The following is a 19,919-nucleotide window of genomic DNA, read 5'->3' on the forward strand; positions in this document are numbered from 1 at the left end:
CATTCATTTACACAGCACATAGTGTTCTTACTAGAACGATGTGCAGCCACATACACAAGTGTCCTGATCATGAATACACATGAAATCCAGCCTGGACGTCATGTGTATTCAGAATCCTGACACTTCTGAATCTTTTCTGTGAGATTACAGCAAGCCACGCGTAATCTCGCGAGATTACGAGGTAAACGAGATTTCGTTTCCCTTGCTGGAAATCTCACAGAAAAGATTCAGAAGTGTCAGGATTCTGTATACACATGACGTCCAGGCTGGATTTCATGTGTATTCATTATCAGGACACTATTGTATGTGGCTGCACATCATTCTAGTAAGAACATTATGTGCTGTGTAAATGAATGGAGAGGAGTGTATGACGCTGACTGGTCACTGATTGGTCAGCGTCATACACGTAAACACGCCCAGTTAAAAACAATAAAAATGAAAGGAGCGCTGGTCACGCATGCGCACAAGCGCGACAGTGTACAATTCATTTCTATGGAGCTGCTGACAGACTCTGGAAGTCCGAGGTCTGTCATGGAGAACTTCGAGGGACTTTCGGTCCCCTGTTCTCCTCATCGCTGGGCGTCCCAGCGATCCCACATGTATCCCCTATCTTGTGGATAGGGGATGCCTGTCTTTTGTAGGAACAACCCCTTCAGTAGAGTCGAGCTGTAGCAGCCATAGCGGCTGCTAGCGGAGCCTCCGGCCATGGGAGGGGGGCCCGTAGTTACGCCATTGCTTCCCCATTTGCTTCACAGTATCCTACTCTTGTGTTCAGAAGAGAATAACATCTGCATTTTTCAGTGAGCACAATAAGATCCAGTAAATTAGAATTACATTTTACAGGCCATTTCGGTTTCTACAGAAGTAGAACAATAAGACTTCTTTTTTTCCAAAAACAGTGCCACACTTGTCCACAGGTTGTGTGTGGTATTGCAGCTCAGCCCCATTCATTTTAATGGGGCCAAATCCCGTTTTCATCTGTGTACAGATACGGTTACATTCAACAAAGAGAACATTGCCTGAAGCCTCCCTACGTTGAGTCAGTATTTCAAGGAGGTTGTACCCATATAAACATTGATTGGGGAATAACAGGACTATACTTTGCTGACTCAGAAACCATTTTACTGGATACCTCTCCATCCGATCAGATGTCAAATTGATATCTACAGGCGGACGGTCATGTGAATGTCCCCCTAGAGTGGTTGTATATTGTGCAACTGCTAGAATAGAGCTAAATTCACTGCACAGCAGTATATCTAAAGTAGAGAAACTTCACTTTATGAAGAAAAAAAAGTCAATGTTTCTTTACTCAGAGTACAGCACAAATGCAGAGTAAACAGCATGCTAATAGTACATGCAGTAAAGTCACTACAAGAAGTGGTGCAGAAATACCTCTTTGATCTGTCACGCAGCCATCGAAATAACAAATGCCAAACCATTTGTTCAGCAAAATCTCACGACCCATACATACCAGTCATGCAGTGAAACAGAAAAAGGAGAATGCAACACCATTCTTTAGCGACTACCTACTTCAGCGACAGGAGAGCAAACAGAGCACTACTCCAAAGCATAACGCCTACAACATTTGATGGGATTTGAAAATCAGATGCCAGATAAGTCATCTATACGCCTGGGCCAGGCTGCATTATAAACAGATTTCACAGACAGAGCTCCAATTTTATAAAAGGAGAGAGTGGTTTGTTCCATTCTGCCAGGCCTTTCAATAATACAGTGCATTTGGAAAGTCTTCAAACCCTTTCACTTTTTTTCACATTTTGTTAGGTTGAGGCCTTGTGCTAAAATAAAAAACCCAAAACATTTTTTTCCCATTATTCTGCACCCAATACTCATAATGACAAAGGGACAACAGTATTTTCGAAATATTTGCAAACTTATTAAAAATGAAAAACTCAAATTACGCATGGACATAAGTATTCAGACCCTTTGCTATGACACTTTAAATTTATCTCTGGAGGCCTCCCATTTCTCTAGATCTTTGAAATGTTACTACACCTTGATTGGAGTCCACCAATTCATTTGATTGGACATAATTTGGAAACACACACCCCTGTCTATATAAGGTCTCACAGCGGACAATGCATATCAGAGCAAAAACCAAGCCATCAGGAGGATAGAACTGCCTGTAGAGCTCAGAGATAGAATTTTGTGGAGGCAAAGATCTGGAGAAGGGTACAAAAGAGCACAGTGGCCTCCATAATTCTTAAATGGAACAAGTTCGGAACAACCAGGACTCTTCCTAGAGCTGGCTATCCCACCAAACTAAGTAATCAGGTGAGAAGGGCCTTGGTAAGAGGTGACCAAGAAGCCTATGGTCACTCTGGCTGAGCTCCAAAGATCCTGTGAGCAGATGGGAGAAACTTCCAGACGGTCAACCATCACTGCAGCACTCCACCAATCTGGGCTTTATGGCAGAATTGCCAGAAAGAAGCCTCTCCGTAAAATACACATTAAAGTCCGCCTGGAGTTTGCAAAAAAGCCCCTAAAGGACTGACTAAGAAACAAGATTCTTGATTTCATGAAACCACAGATTAAACTTTTTGGCCTCAATTCCAAGCGTCATGTCTGGAGGAAACCAAGCACTGATCATCACCTGGCCAATACCATCCCTACAGTGAAGCATGGTGATGGCAGCATCATGCTGTGGGGGTGTTTTTCAGCAGCTGGGACAGGGAGTGTTTAGGGTTGGGAAAAAGATAAATGGAGCAAAGTACAGAGATATTCTTAATGAAAACCCAATCCAGAACACTCTGGACCTCAGACTGGGCGAAGGTTCACCTTCCAACAAGACAATGACCCTAAGCACACAGCCAAGACAACCAGGAGTGGCTTACGGACAACTCTGTGAATGTCCATGAGTGGCCTAGCCAGAGCCCTGACTTGAAGCCAAATCGAACATCTCTGGAGAGACCTGAAAATGTCTGTCCCACGATGGTCCCCATCCAGCCTGTCAGAGCTTAAGAGGATCTGCAGAGAAGAATGGCAGAAAATCCCAAAATCCAGGTGTGCAAACCATGTGGCATCATACCCTAGAAGACTGGAGGCTGTTATCGCTGCCAAAGGTGCTTCAACTAAGCACTGAGTAAAGGGTCTGAATACTTATGTCAATGCAATATTTTCCTTTTTCCTTTTCAATAAATTAGCAAAGATTACTGACATTCTGTTTTCACTTTGTAATTATGGGGTATGGAGTGCAAAATATTTTTTTGTATTTTAGCACAAGGCCTCAACATAACAAAATGTGGAAAAATGTAAATGGCCTGAAGACTCTGAATGCATTGTATATTCCACAATATATCTATACCACTGAGCCATTATAGATGAGCGAATCTTCAAAAATTCTATTCCCTGATGATTCTTTAAAATAGGAATCACCCCAAATTGATGCTATTATATCTATCAGCCTTATGAGCTCTCATGAGTGTAATTTTTCTGCCATCCAAAGGAACCTGCCCTGCCCTCTGGAAGCCAACCACACTGTTAGAACCCCAGTTTCTTCCTCATTTAGTACAGAGACATGCTTAATTCAATTGTGAGGGTGAAACACTCACTATTATCAATGACCTAATGATTATTAATCCATCTGGAGTGTGTTGGACTAATCCAAGCCTCCCCTCCCCCCTAAAATGTAGAGCATGTATTGTTAGCCTTTTTTTTTTTAACCGGGGAAATTTGTGCAGCACCATAGTCATATTAGTGATTGTGGAAGGAACTAGCATCTCTTACTTGGGTTTTAATAGAGCACAATATGGCTGGTAGCACGGATATAACACACGAAAAGAAAGGTAAGCATTTACTTATAAATAAGTGTACAAGTTTTATTGGAGACCCTAAGACACAAAACAGTGTTCATAAGAAACATGCCTCTTACTCAGTCGCCCATGCACTGAATACCCCCAGTAATGAACACATAAAAAGTCCAAAAGTCCTAGAAAAGATAAAAGCAAAGCAGAAATTTGTATTCAGAAGAGTGTTCTTGTGTGCTCTTTATTCATTTGGGAACAAAAAGGCAGCAAAGCGGCTATTTAGTCATGGTGAGACTAGAATCTGGCGGCTAAAATACCAGGGATGAGCTCACAATCATACCATAGAAAATTAATCATGGGTCATTTTTGTTTGCGTACAGTGTTTACAAGATAACTCCACCCCAAATATAAAAATGTCTTTGATAGTTTGTTAATCTATTCTTAAGGCCCTTTAATATGGACCAATTTTCAGGCAAACTAGCGTTTTCAGAAAGCTCGTTCCTGATCCTTGCTCTGTGTAAACAAGTCAATGATCAGCCAACAAAACGAGCAAACGTTCAGCCATACATTTTTATCAGCTGTACATATAGTCCAATATTTACCAAGCACTATACTCGACTTTTCTGGTCACTCCAAATTTGAAAAGTGGACTCAGATCTACGGCTGCTATGACTTGATTTTCTGCAAGTGCAAGTAAATTTGACACAAATCACTACAACCATCTTCTCTACTTAGGCTAGTGTAAAAAACAAATAAACCAAAAACACCAGTCTAAGTAAATGTGGGCCATAGGATCCACGGATTATACTGTAGGAACATCTATCTAATATATATTTTCGAAAGTTTGTTGGAAGCCCGATTTTTCATTGGTTTAAAAGCAGTCCATGTGACCACTGCAGCCTGTGTTTGGCCTGTGATTGGCCTGTGATTGGCTGCAGCGGTCACATGGGATAAAACGTCATCCCGGGAGGCCAGACTGGAGGAAGAAGCAGGAGTTCTGGGTAAGTTAACTTTTAATACTTTTAACTCCAGCAGTAGTCACTGCCCCGGGTGCTGAAAGAGTTACTGCCGATCAGTTAACGCTTTCAGCACCCTGGACAGTGACTATCCCCTAACGTCGCCTAGCAACGCTCCCGTAATTACGGGTGCACACAAGTAGCCAACCTTAATTAAGGGTGCCCCATAGACTTATATGGGCCTGCCTGTGCCGTAATTACGGCCTGAAATAGGACATGTTCTATATTTTTCAACGGTTCGGGCACCTTCCCGTAAGCAAACGGGAAGGTACCCGTGGCCAATAGAAGTCTATGGGCCCATAATTACGGCCCGTGATTACGGGCGTTTTTACGTTCTGGTTCATGAGGCTTAAATCTGTAATGAATATATTGCTTAATTTCATTTATTTTATGCTTCCAATATTATGTACACTCTTGCAATTAAATTCATATCGAGAGGTACTATTTAAATACACCTCAGTATGAATTTAATTGCTAAGCTTTTACTCTATCCATACCGTAAGTCAACCTCCCGAGCAACGCCGGGTATAAAAGCTCGTATCTAGTAGCTGAAATTACCCCCTGTTCAAGCGAAAGACTAGGAGGTTGTCACAGCCCCTCCCACAATCCCTCAGGCTTTCATTTCAAAATATGCTTTAAAAAAAAAAATAAAAATGAAAACGGAGCTCATTTTGGCTGCTATGTGCAACTACTCGAGTGTTCAGAAAAAAAAATACAAATAAAAATAAAACAGCTTGTGGAACACGTTTATGCAAATTCTCCAGAACAGGAGAAGAGAGAAGGGAAGGTCCCAAAAACTTTGCAGTAATACCCAGACTTGTCGTGGCAGGTGGGCTCACACAATTTTATCAAAATGTGCGCTAAGAACCTCACTATTGTAAGCAGATTCAGCAGCAATGCATATTTATTTATAGCGTTTAGGTGGCATTAGTGTTTGCAGAGTGCGGTCACCATTTTTGGATATCGTATTGTCTGCAGTCTTAGGCTTCCTTGCACCTGTATACATGTTTTGTTTTATTTTGTTGGAATGTGCTGATCAAGTTTTGTTGTCTCTTATGTATTGCATATATGTGGGGTTGACCGCCTCCATTGTTGATCTTCCACTCCTCCCATTCTGCCCTGGGTGAGTTTAATTAGTTTATTACTGGTTCCGACTATCCCCAGGTATATGAAGGCTTAGTTTCAGCTCTGTGGGTACGAGCAGCGTATGGACCCACCTTATAGAGGTCACCTTGTTGTGGCAGGTGGGCTCACACAATTTGATCAAAATGTGCGCTAAGAACCTCACTATTGTAAGTAGATTCAGCAGCAATGCATATTTATTGTGTTTTTCGGTGGAGTAAGGGTATGTTCACACAGCTTATATTCGGACGTTTTTTTGGGCCGTAAACGGCTGAAAAACGGCCGCATAAAAAAAAAAACGGCCGCGAAAAAGAAGTGCAGGTCACTTCTTGGGACTTTTTGGAGCAGTTTTTCATAGACTATTGGAAACAGCTCCCAAAACAGTTGTAAAAACGCAGCGAAAAACGCAACATAAAAAAGGGGGGGGGCTTAAAAAAAACTTCAGAAAATCAGGAGCCGTATTTTCAGACTTTTTTGGTTAAGCGTGTGAACATACCCTTAGTGTTCGCAGAGTGCAGTCGCCATTTTTGGATCGCTCGCTCTTCCTCACCTCACTGTTGAGTTAAATGGTATAGAAATATATTTTTGTACTCCAGTATTCACGCTCTTCTTAAAAAGAAGTGGTCTACTTTTGAAAACCCATTTTTATATACACTATAAGGATTTAGGGAATTCTGAGTTAAGAGGGGGGGGGGGTCCTCTGCTCAGGATCCAAATCGCTTGACCAGAAAGCAGAGCTTTTACAAAGAGTGCCTCTTGCTCTGGAGGACCGGTCCTGTCCTGCATTATACAAACAACCCATTGATATGAATGGGCACGGTGTAATGCTTGCTTTCCCCTGTAGTGGCAGGGAAATGGAACACTTACTGCTAGGTTTCTACACGGATTACAAATTGCTGGTTGTCCCAACAGGGGGCACTTTGTGATCATCTTACCATTAAGGAACGCTTCTAACAAGTAGTAATTGTCTAAAGCGGATAATCTTTAAACCATCAACTAATAATTCACCCTGCAGTGTTGGAGACCAGTGGTCACCTACCCCTATTGCACATAGGAGCGGTCAGACAACTGGCTCTCTATAGGTATGCAGGAGCACGCCAATCAAGCAGCTTCTCACGCTGCCAGTAACATCTGTTGCTTAGCACCCAGCCAAACTTTTAGGTACGGTCTAGCAATCATGACATTGGCAGAAATTAATCATTAGGTGGTCTGAAAAGATTCCTAATAAATAAATAAAATAAGCAGTTTACCAGAGTTTCACATACATACTTTTGTCATAGTTGACGGACACTGTAGTGCTACGCTACTGATAAAACGTATTGCTAAAATGTTTGCCATCTCAGCATTTCATTAGGTGCCCATCCTATATAAATTATGTTTGAGTGGTGGTCATCTTAGGATATGCTCATGTTCACATATAACATTCAGGGTTAGATTGCATGAGATAGATACAAAACGAAGTTAATATATAGCTGCTGAGTGATTGACGTGACTTGAGTAGTTCTATTGGACCACATACCCCATGAACTAAGGCTGGGCGATTTTGCCAAAAAAGAAAAATCTAATTTTTTTCAACACTGTGGGCGATTTTCGATTTGAATCTCGATTTTCTTATTACGGTTAAATAAACTAAAAAGAATACAAAGAGATTATATAAAGAAAATAATTTATTAAATTATTTTCTTTATATAAATAACTTCACGTATATTCTAACTTCACAACTTTTAACATCTGCAAATACTTTATCAGAAATAGAATTGGAAAAATGTCCATCTAATTGGATTATAATTTCTGTTAACCTGTTCCCCAGCAGGGAACAGGTTAACAGAATCTATAATCAATGATGCGCTGCGTGCACTAACATCCTCCCTCTGCCTGTCACCACCTCAACCGGTCTCCGACATTGCAGTTGAGAGCAGTGTAAATTGCAGCAGGACCAGGCAGATAGTGCCGAGGAGGGCACTCTGGGGAGAGATTGCATTATAGTGTCTGAAGTGTGAGCAGGACCCTGTGCAGTACCGGCCCCACAATGGAGGGTTAAATAAATTACATTAAGACCGGATTCACACGACCGTGATTGGACCGTGACTAACGGTCCGTATGTCAGCCGGATTTCCCTGCCCAAACACGGTACATGTGAAGGGGACTCCTGGCATCAGTCATTTAGACTACAGTCACAGGACAGTGGAAAAAAAAAAAAAATGGGCATTAAAAACTGATCAATTGTCAGTATCTTATGTCCATTTTGCATCAGTATCTCTAAATGGATTTTCCTTGGTCAGGGTTTTCTTTGTCCCAATCCCCTGAAAACATCAGTGCCCATATAGTGACAGTACCCACATATAGTGCCACAGTGCCCACATATTGTAACAATGACACAGGGCCCATATATAGTTAAACAGTGCCCACATACAGTGGCGTAACTACCGCGGTAGCAGCAGTAGCGGCTGCTACGGGGCCCGGGGCTTGAGGGGGCCCGTGCCGCCAGCCGACACGCCCTCCCAAATGCCCGGTGGCGCCGATAGCAGCCGTTATGGCTGCTACAGGGGTAGCACCGCTACTGTGGGGCCCGCGCCGACGAGCCTTACACAGGCACTCTCATGCCTGTAGGTGTCGCTAGCACCGGAGGGGGCCCCGGTGCTAGCGGCAGCCAAATACATGTATTAGCACTGAATGGCCGGGCATGTTCCGTGCCTGACCATCCAGTGCCTTACAATGACACTGATTGGCTAGCGGCGCGATGACATCATCGCGCCGCTTCCATGCTTGGAAGGTGCTGATTGGCGGGGCAAGTCATTCTGCCCCGCCAATCAGCGTCATTGGAGGACGCTCGTTCAGCTCCTGCAGACATGCTCAGAAGAGAGCATGTCTGCATCGCCAGTGAACAGCGTGGGAACCGGAGAATGTGAGTATGTCAACTTTATATATTTTTTTCCTCATAAAAATGTGAATGGCATTATCTATAGTGGGGGGGGTCTATCTACAGGGGGGGTCGTCTTTATGTGGGCTATTATATATAGGGGGGTCTATATGTGGGGCAGTAGCTACAGGGGGGTCTATATGTGGGGGTGGGGGCCACTATATACAGGGGGGTCTATATGTGGGCCACTATACAGGGGGGGGTCTATATGTGGGGCACTAGCTACAGGGGAGGTCTGTATGTGGGGATGTGGGCCACTATCTACAGGGGGGTCTATATGTGGGGCAGTATATGTGAGACACTATACAGGGGTGGGCTATATGTAGAGCACTATCTATAGGGGAGCTATTTTTTAGGGTACTTTCTATAGGGGTGGGCTATGTGTGGGACACTATATACAGGGGTGGGTTACCTGTGGGGCACTAGCAACAGGGTGGCTATATGTAGTGCGCAGTCTACAGGGGTGGGCTATATGTGGGACAATATCTACAGAGGTGGGCTATACGTGGAGCACTAACTATAGGGGAAGCTATATGTAGGGCAGCACGGTGGCTCAGTGGTTAGCACTATTGCCTTGCAGCTCTGGAGTCCATATGTGGGCACTATCTACAGGGGCTTCTATGTAGGTCACTATCTACAGGGGGCACTATCTACAGGGGGCACGGTGTGTGTGTGTGTGACAGTTATATTTAGAGGTGTTGAGAATTTTAACTTTGTTTACAGGTGCATAAATGTTTTAAAAGTGAGAAGCTGAAGACATCTAAACGGAAAACTGCAGAAATGGGTCATGGCCGGGAGAAATCCATCATAGATGTCTGAACCGGAGTGAGAAGAAAAGAACTAGAATCTGAGACGTCACCGGTGAGTCACTTAATGTAAATGTTTATTCTGCCTCTAATCAGTATTGTAGTCACTGTATGATCTGCAGCGAGATGATGGTGGTATGATTTTTTTTTGTGAAACCGCATCTCCCAGCATATCCTTATCATTGTTTCGGCCATGCTGGGAGCTGTAGTTTTACGCCGTACAAACCTATGCGCAGTGGCGTAACTACCGCTATAGCAGCCGTAGCGACTTCTACGGGGCCTGCAGCATGAGGGGGCCCGTGCCACCCGCCGGCACGGCCCCTCCCATGGCCGCAGGCTCCGCTAGCAGCCGCTATGGCTGCTACAGCGAGACGCCACTGAAGGGGTTGTTCCTACAAAAGACATGCATCCCCTAACCACAGGATAGGGATACATGTGGGATCGCTGGGACGCCCAGCGATGAGGAGAACGGGGGACCGAAAGTCCCCCCTAAGTTCTCCATGGCAAACCTCGGACTTCCGTAGTCTGTCTGCAGCTCCATGGAAATGACTTGCGCACCGGTCGTGCTTGTGCGCATGCGTGACCAGCGCTCCTTTCATTTTTATTGAACTGCGCAGACGCCAGAAGTCCGAGGTTAGTCATGGAGAACTTCGGGGAACTTTCGGTCTCCTTATCGCTGCCAGCGATCACACATGTATCCCCTATCCTGTGGATAGGGGATGCATGTCTTTTGTAGGACAAACTATAGGCCGCTTTTTTTTTTGGGGGGGGGCTGTATGGCGTAATCTACAGAGGGGGCTGTATGGCGTTATCTACAGAGGGGGTCTGTATGGCGTTATCTACAGAGGGGGCTGTATGGCGTTATCTACAGGGGGCTGTGTATGGTGCTATCTATAGGGGGGCTTTGTGTGGTGGAATCTATAGGGAGGCACTATCTACAAGGGGGGGGGGGTTGTGTGATACCCAGCAGAGGGGGGGGGGGCCCAGTCAAAAGTTTGCTATGGGGCCCAGTCTTTCCTAGTTACGCCCCTGCCCACATATAGTAACCGTACTACCCCCCCATATAGTGCCCCATACCCTTGCATTAGCACCCCCTCCCCTCTCGTAGATCGCAGCACCACCACCCCCGCCTTGTAGATCGCAGCACCCCACCCAATCCTTCTTGTAGATAGCGGCCACTGTAGCTGCCACTAGGGGCTGAATCCCCGGCCAGAGGTTGCCGACGCTTTGACCAGGGATACAGCCCCTAGTGGGAGCTACAGTGGCGCTATCTACAAGAAGGGGGGGCTGGTGCGATTTACAAGGGGGATGGTGGTGCGGTCTGCAATGAGGGGGGGGTGCGATCTACAAGGAGGGGTAGTATCTACAGTGTGGCTATATACTAGTAGTCTCTGCTTCCCCACGGAACTACTGTTCCGCACTGTATCATTTTGTTCACTACAGAACAGCAGTCCCGTGGGGAAGCAGAGACAGAACGGGCGCTGCTTGTCAGACGGGGCAGACCAGGCAATGACAGGCGGCGGGGCGGAGCTTCCTCCTGCAGCAGGCGCGACTAAGAATCGATTCAATGATTCTGTTAAAAAACAGAATCGTCAGAGTCCTTGAGGGCGAATTAATTTAATTAAAATCGCTCAGCCCTACCATGAACCCATGGTCACTTTGGTACAGAAGTGGTTTGGGCACATATATACATACAGTAATTCAAAACATTTAAAAGCACAGAAAGCTCTTTCAAAGAAGCATCATTGTCAGACAACCACTATGGCTACAGCCTGATTGGCTGCAGCAGTCATATGGAATGAAACGTCATCCCAGGAGGCCAGCAGCACCAAGAACAGCCGGGGGATCAAGGAGCAGTCGCCATTGTAACGCCTAGGAAGTAAATATTTGTATGAAATTTAAACAAGAAAAAAGTTGTTTTTTTTCCACTGCAGAATCGCAGTTTTATCTCAATGGGGAAAAACTGCAACAAAAGTGAAACAATTCCGCAGAATAAGGGTATGTGCACACGATGAGAGGCTTTTACGGCTGAAATGCCAGACTGTTTTCAGGAAAAAACAGCTGCCTCGTTTCAGCCATAATTCCTCCTCCTCGCATTTTGCGAGGCTTCTCTGACAGCCGTAAATTTTGAGCTGTGCTTCATTGAGTTCAATGAAGTACGGCTCAAATTACGTCTGAAAGAAGTGTCCTGCACTTCTTGACGAGGCTGTATTTTTACGCGTCATCGTTTGACAGCTGTCAAACGACGACGCGTAAATAACAGGTTGTCTGCACAGTACGTCGGCAAACCCATTCAAATGAATGGGCAGATGTTTGCCGACGTATTGTAGCCCTATTTTCAGACGTAAAACGAGGCATAATACGCCTCGTTTACGTCTGAAAATAGGTCGTGTGAACCCAGCCTTAATGGACATGCTGCGGATTAAAAATCTACACCGCAGGTCAATTTATGAACGTTTTCTCAGCTGATTTTTTTCCGCAGCGTGGTTGTCAGACTTTGTTGCTACTGTAAGGGTATGTTCACACGGCCTATTTTCGGGCCGTTTTTCGGGCCATAAACGCCCGAAAAATCAGAAGCAGAATGCCTCCAAACATCTGCCCATTGTTTTCAATGGGAAAAACGGTGTTCTGCTCCGATGGGCAGTTTTTTTACGCGGCGGTTTTGAAAACTGCAGGTCACTTCTTGGGATATTTTTGGAGCAGTTTTTCATTGACTATAGAAAACCGCTCCAAAAACGGCCGTAAAAAACGCTGCGAAAATCGCGAGTGGCTTAAAAAAAGTCTGAAAATCAGGAGCTGTTTTCCCTTGAAAACAGCTCCGTATTGTCAGACGTTTTTGAGTTTGCGTGTGAACATACAATAAGCTTCAGATTTTCCGCAACAAAATCTGAAGCTTATCCGCCCTGTGTGCACATACCCTAAGGACTCGTTAAGACGGTCATTGTTTGGTCCGTGATATACAGACCGTATGTCGGCAATATTTCCCAGACTGAACATAGTTCAGGGAGGCGGGCACCTAGCATCATCATTTTTGATTGCAGTAGGGGACAGTATTTTTGAAGGGAGGAAGTGACTCCTAGCATCACAGATAACTAAGATACCAGGATCCCGGCTCCCTGAACGGTGGTCAGTCCGGGAAATACTGCCCACACACGGTCCGTATATCACGGACCGAACAGGACTGCCTGAACGAGGCCTTAATGATACATGGTCACAGTATATGGAATATTTATTTGCATCCAAAACAGATTGCTTTGTTAAAAAGACCGGGATAAAAGCAAATGCTGCACAAATTACTTTTGCTGGTGTCCACCCACGGATAAAATACAGATCTGCCAAAGATTCACTGGATGAGAGATAGATCTAGTTTTATTAATCACTCAGACCCATCTGTTACACATGCTGGGGTCATTTAAAGGTGCATCTCCAGCTGGCATCCAAAGCACGACACTGGTCTATGCGCATCAGTCTATGCAGTTTTATTTTAATAATTCACAGAATCTGCCGGACTTTTGCTGCGCTGATGTGTAGAGTCTTACCTTTATAGTTATACCGATTAAACACTACACTGTAGCTGGTTTGTCTACATTTTACAGGTGTCCAAGGTTCAACACTTTTTATAGAGACTACAGGAGTAATTGGGACCAGAGAAGAACATTACATTTGAGTCTACAATCGAGCACGGTGACCAAAATAGCCTTTATACCATACTAAAGAATTTGATAGAAACATTAGAGATGGTAAAAAGTTAACTAAACAGCCAGAACATAAAATACGTGACCAAGTTCAACTCTAGGTTGGTTACTGTTCTACAAAGGTTTCCAGTTCCAAGAGATTATTGGAAGCTCAGTAACTATGAAAAAACTATCCCTAGCATATGCCAGCACATGATGATGAGGGGGTCCGACCTCTCAGATTCCACCGATCCCAAGAATGAACAGTCTTCCCTATTTTCATTTTTTTTTTATCTCAACATTTTAAGGGTGCCTGTACACATAGCAGTAGTATAGAGTTTTTTTTTCTCTTTACAGTAGACTCGTAGATAATAGAAGTCAAAGAATAAAAAAAAAAAAAACTCTGAACAGGCCTAACACCAACTATACAATAAAATAACAATACGGCAAAATGTTTATATATGGAAACAAAAAAACCAAAACATATATGATTTATCCTCACACCAATTGACTTTTAAGACCATATTAACCCCTTCCCCCTGCTGGCATTCTGGGCCCTAATGTCCAAGCGATTTTTTACATTTTTCCATTGTCACATTCGAAGAGCTGTAACTTTTTTATTTTTGCGTCGGCATAGCTGTATAAGGTCTTGTTTTTTGCGGGACGACTTGCAGTTTTTATTGGTACCATTTGAGAGTAGATGCGACTTTTTGATCACTTTCTATCACATTTTTTTTAAGTCAGGATTAACAGAAAACAGCAATTTTTCCATCGTTTTTTATTTTATTTTTTACGACGTTCACCGTGCGGGTTAAATAATGTAACAGCTTTATAGTCGGGGTCGTTACGGACGCGGCGATACCAAATATGTGTAACTTTTTTGCTTTATTGTAGTTTTTTTTAATAGTAAAGCATTTTGTAAGGGGAAAAGCTGGGTTTTTCATTTTTTTTTTTTTCACTTTTTTTTTAATTAACTTTATTAAACTTTTTTTTACTTTTTTACTAGTCCCACTAGGGGACTTCCCTATCCTCCGATCGCTATTATAATACACTGCAATACTTTTGTATTGCAGTGTATTACTGCCTGTCCGTTTAAAACGGACAGGCATCTGCTAGGTCATGCCTGCGGCATGATCTAGCAGGCATTCGCTGCAGGCAGACCTGGGGGTCTTTATTAGACCCCCGGCTGCCATAGAAGACACAGACACTCGGCGATTTTATCGCCGGGTGTCGGTGGGAGAGAGAGGGAGCTCCCTCCCTCTCTGCAAAACCATTCAGATGCGGTGCTCGCTATTGTGCACCGCATCTGAAGGGTTAAACGGGTGAGATCGATACTAATATCGATCTCACCCGGCAGAGCAGGGACGCCCCCAGCCCTCAGCTGCTTCTGGCAGCTGAGAGCAGGGAGATTTCACGGCTCCCTGCTCTGTTTACTTTATTCTAATGCAGCGACGTAGTTTGGCGGCGCTCTAGAATAAAGCCCACTAATGACCGCCGTAAAAAGACGTATCGGCGGTCATTAAGGGGTTAAAGGCTATGCATCGCTTAAGTTTCCCCTGCACAGCAGCACGCCCGGCTTTACAGGGAATTGCAGCCGGACATATTCATTTGAATGGGGTTGTGCTGCAGTTCCCTGCACAGCAGGGGGGCCGTGGTATTGCTGTGCAGGGAAAAAATTGCTGCGGCCCCTTCATTCTCAGGATCAGGGAGATGGCCTACCTTAGTGATCTGCCATTACATGATGTCCTGCACATGCATATTTTGATGCCCAATTTACCCTTTGCATTACAATAAGCGAAAAGAGTATTCTGTAGATTTTAAAATCTGCAACATGTTCAGAAATTTGTGCACATTTTTTCAGTTGCATGTGAAGGCTGGGTTCAAACTACCTATTTTCAGACGTAATTCAGGCATTTTACGCCTCGAATTACACCTGAAAAGACGGCTCCATTATGCCTGCAAACATCTGCCCATTGCTTGCAATGGGTTTTTGGGTGTTCTGTTCAGACGAGGTGTAATTTTACGCGTCGCTGTCAAAAGACGGCGCGTAAAAATACGCCCACGTCAAAAGAAGCGCATGTCACTGCTTACGGACGTTTTTGGAGCCATTTTTCATTGACTCCATTGAAAAACAGCTCCAATTACGTCCGTAATGGACGCGGCGAAAAACGCGAGTACTTGCAAAAACGTCTGAAATTCAGGAGCTGTTTTCGCCTTAAAACAGCTCTGTAATTTCAGACGTAATTTGTCAAGACGTGTGAACATACCCCAACGGTGTTTTATAGAAACCAATTCACATGCCCTGTACTGTATTTTGTGGTGTAGATTCTGCAGTGAAAATCCACAAGAAAGATCGTAACAAATATGCTATGTGCATAGAACCTCATTGACTTAAAATACTAAACTGTGTGAGGACGAAGGCTAGATTCAGAAAGTTTTTAATGTGTTCTGTTCCTTCTAGGGTCTATGTTTTGACTATAAAGAAGAAAAAAAAAAACGCTATACTACAGCTACGTGTACAGGCACCCTTAAAATGTTCTGATTTATTTAATTATTATTATTTTTTTTAAGAAGGGAGGGAAGAGTCTACGCCACTATACATAAGCACATATTTTTTTAATTTTTTTTTCAAAACTGCAAGTGTTAAAACCTTTTAGCAGAACCCGCTAGTCTAACGACAGTATAAGGCCTCATGTACTACGAGACTACCGGGACTCCACGTACTGCCGTAAATACTCCATTTGCTACGGTGCATATAACAGCCATGCTTCGAGGAAAAAAAAAATTCCATGTATACTGACATCCAATGGAACAGGCCACATTTTTTTTTTCTGTCTTAGGCCTTATTCACACGAACGTATAATATGTCCGTGCTACACCCGTGGAAATCACACGCGTCGCACGGACCTATGTTATTGAATGGGGCCGTTCAGACTATCAGTGAATTTCACGCAGCATATGTGCGCTGCGTGAAACTCATGACATGTTCTATATTTGCCCGTGTTTTGCACTGCACGCACCCATTGAAGTGAATGGGTGCGTGCAAATCGCGCTCGACACACGGAAGCACTTCCGGGTGCTGCGCGTGAGTCGCACAACAGTAGTACAAACAAACAATGAATGAAAACAGAAAAGCACCACGTACTTTTCGGTTTGTAAACAGAAAACCAGAGTGTCATCATGATGCCGGCTGCGCGAAAATCACGCAGCTGCGCACCATATGCTGATACCACACGGACCTTTCGCGCGCGCAAAACGCAGCATTTATTACACCACTTGACTTTTGAGACAATATTAAAGGCCACACATGTAAATACCTAAACACTAGAATTACAGACTGTTATTTCATAATTCTCATTAAACATTATTAATGCAACATCAATAAAAAATATATTATGTAATACAAACATCATGTGTACCCAGAGAAATTCCACTGGCTTCCCAGGGAATGCAGGGAAGCTGCCAAGAGCTGGTAATTTTTGCTATGCCAGCTGCTTCCCACCCAGGCACATCACTGAGTCAGGCTACCAAGGTCAGGGGGCTGCTATCTCCATTCACTTAAAAGCCATTGTGAATAGGGAGGTTTCCAACAATCCCCTGTGCCTCTTGACTCAAGACAGGCAATTAAAATAGGGAGCGGTGGCAGTCCCTGGTGAAAGCCGCTTTTTGTTTGCAATGCTTAATACTATATGTATATTCTATAAAATTATAGAAAATGTATAAACAATATATTTACTACCGCCACGGATTTCTACACGACTCCATAATATGTTCTGCTCAAGTCCGTTACATTATCCGCTCTTCTCTACACGCAGCTGTATTAGACCAGGCAGTCAGGTGCATTTACAAAAAAAACATCTCGCAAAATTGCAATGTCACCCAAACACCAGTAACCTACCCATCGTCGTAGACAAATACAGAGTCAGCAATCAGCCAGTGCAGCGATCCTGTCGCAGATGTTAGGTAGAAAAAATCCCTGTGGATTCAGCATAACTATTGTTGCTACAAGGGATTCCCAGACAGAGATGGAAGAGGCAGAGAAAGCGATTCACGGTATCAAAGCCATTTCCGTACAAGAGGATGCATTAATGAGAAAGAGGTTGTATTCCCGGTACAGGAGTGACGTACAAGAAAAACGAAGCAGCTAGAAGACAGACAGCAGAGGTGTCATCATGCGAGGAGGGGAAAAAAAAAAAATCAAATAAAATCAGTTCTGGGTCATCGATTACATTGGAGTTCCCGAAAGGATTCAGTTCATCTTTTACCTTCGTAATCTGGTACTGAAAGACTGCAGCAGCCTATGCAAAGCATTGTGGGATAGGGATGCAGTAGCGAGCAGCGAAGAGATTCGTTGTTGTTTCCCACCCTTACAGCATCAGTCAGCTGAGTGGGAGAGATGAGTGGTCTAGAGGAGGAGGAGGAGGGGGCTATTACAGGATTAACAGAAGGCACAATAACCACACAAATTCAGGAGCAGAGACACATTTAGAAGCGGTGTGTCACACAAAGAAAGCGAACCTAGACTAAAACCAACAGGTCACACACCAACGTCACGCCTTATAAACTAGTAATTATTTTTTATAAAACTGATAAGCAAACAAATATTCCAAATGAGCAAAGTGACCATTAAAAAGAGATTTCTTGTAATACCAAATATTTCGTACCCGCTTTACCGTCTAGTCTACGACCAGTATTTTATGTTTTTCCCACAGGGAATTATCGGTCATAACTCTGATGCCACTTAAAGAAAAATCAGTAGTTACTATATTTTCATATGCAAAAAAAGTGCAAAATAGCTCTGATAAAATATATATAGTACAAACTCAGATATACATAAGGGCCCATGCACACTGCCCTATGTGTAGCACCATGCTGTCCCCTAGAAGCAATGCTTCTCCATAATACGGCATGTGATAGGGCATGCCACCATTTTTTGTTCACATGGATTTTAAAGAAATTCATAAGACACCAACCTCTTTTTTTCCAGGTGTATAAAATCGGAGGCACACATCGGTACAATATGGGCCTATAGCACAAATCTGTAATACCGCCATGAGCAAGAGGCCCAAAATCGACACACAGCAGTTATAAGGTTCCATATCCTCATACGCTGGCCATTAGGTCTATAGGTACACGCAAAGATTTGTTCCAGAGAAGTCTGCGACTATTCCGTTCATCTAAATAGTGCTTGCAGAAACCATGTGCTTGCTGCCAAAATAACACTAATCAAATTAATGGCACGACATTTTCAGAATTTTGCAGAAATCCCTGCAACAAATGTGATACATGTGAATTCCCTCTAAGGCCTTATTCACACGGGCATTGCGCATCTCGGACGTGAAAAACTGTAGTTTTTCACATCCGACGTGCATCCATGCTCTGCGCTGCGGTATGCGATATCACGCATTCCCATAGACTAGAGACTAGAGTCTATGCTGGATGTGTGAAGTGTGAAAAATAGGAAATGTTCTATTTTCTCATGGACCCTTCACACGGTCCGTTGAAACAGCCGTGTGAACGGCCACATTGAATTACATAGATTCGTGTGACGGCCATTGTTTTGACGGCCATCACACGGACGTATAACACATTTGTGTGAATAAGGCCTAAGGGTATGTTCACACCGGTTGAACGCAATGCAGAAACTGCAGGGAAATATGCCATGAATATACGCACCAAAAAGGTGGCTATTTTGGTGTGCATTTTTCGGACTGATTTGCCGCTGCGGAAAACAAGAAAAAAAGAAGTCCATATTCACCTCACCAGGCGCTTCCATGGCTGATCTCTGTGCGGTCCTGCGATGATGTTTAGACAGAGGTGTCCGCTGCATAAGGGCCCATGCACACATTTTGACTGGCTGCAGCAGTCACATGTGACAAGCATCACCACAGTAGGCCGGCTGTAAAGATATCAGCCGGAGTAACGGAGATGGTAAACTATGGGAGCACCGGGAGAGGTGAGCAGAATATTTTTTTTATTTAAAAATGGGCATTTGTTGTGATTTTGACTTCCTCATTAAAATGAATGGTGAAAAGCCACAACAAATGTGCCGCCATTGTTAGATACCCGGCTGCCATGGCAACCCCTCGTCACCCTGTGATCGCCTTCTCCCTCTGTAAAACTACTTAGTGAGTAGGTTTATATATTTTAGAAGTGGTAATGTAGTTACACTAAAATAAACTGTTAAAATAGGTTCTAATTTGCAGAGGCAGAAATAAAGATACCAATTGGATTGACAGTAATACAAATACTGTTGCTGTATCGCACATATAAGTAGTACCGATATATTGAACACCACCACCAGAACCTACAATAAATAGAAACCCCAGAACACACTCCAAAATTAATTCAGACCCAGGAACAAACCCTAAAATGATACCAGACTAGACTGCTAAATTATTTTTAGATCCCAGATCCCCAAATTAATTCGGGCCCCAAACCACACTACTAAATCAGTCCTCCAGACAAGATCCCTAAATTATTTATAACCCCTAAAAATATTCTGACTGTAGAACACCTTACTTCTTTCAGACCCCAGATCAAAATTATTATTATTTTTTTTAAATTCAGACGCCGGATCTGACCATATACGTACCCTGCTTGCTCCCAGCACAGCT

The 19,919-nt window shown here is 43.7% G+C and overlaps 1 protein-coding gene across 6 annotated transcripts in view; it reads right to left on the reverse strand.

The window, feature by feature from the left end:
* The window catches only part of TRIM2 (tripartite motif containing 2), a 156,587-nt gene that overhangs the window by 46,064 nt on the left and 90,604 nt on the right, over positions 1-19,919 (reverse strand). The window contains exon 1 of one of the 6 annotated variants that reach the window (XM_075860337.1): positions 17,201-17,626. The exons of the other annotated variants lie outside the window; for them this stretch is intronic. The gene's annotated coding sequence lies outside the window, so the exon portion shown is untranslated. Of the gene's footprint in view, positions 1-17,200; positions 17,627-19,919 lie in introns of those variants that run through there. 6 annotated transcript variants of the gene reach the window in all.

Source organism: Rhinoderma darwinii, chromosome 1, assembly GCF_050947455.1.
Source record: "Rhinoderma darwinii isolate aRhiDar2 chromosome 1, aRhiDar2.hap1, whole genome shotgun sequence".
Taxonomy (NCBI): Eukaryota; Metazoa; Chordata; class Amphibia; order Anura; family Rhinodermatidae; genus Rhinoderma; species Rhinoderma darwinii.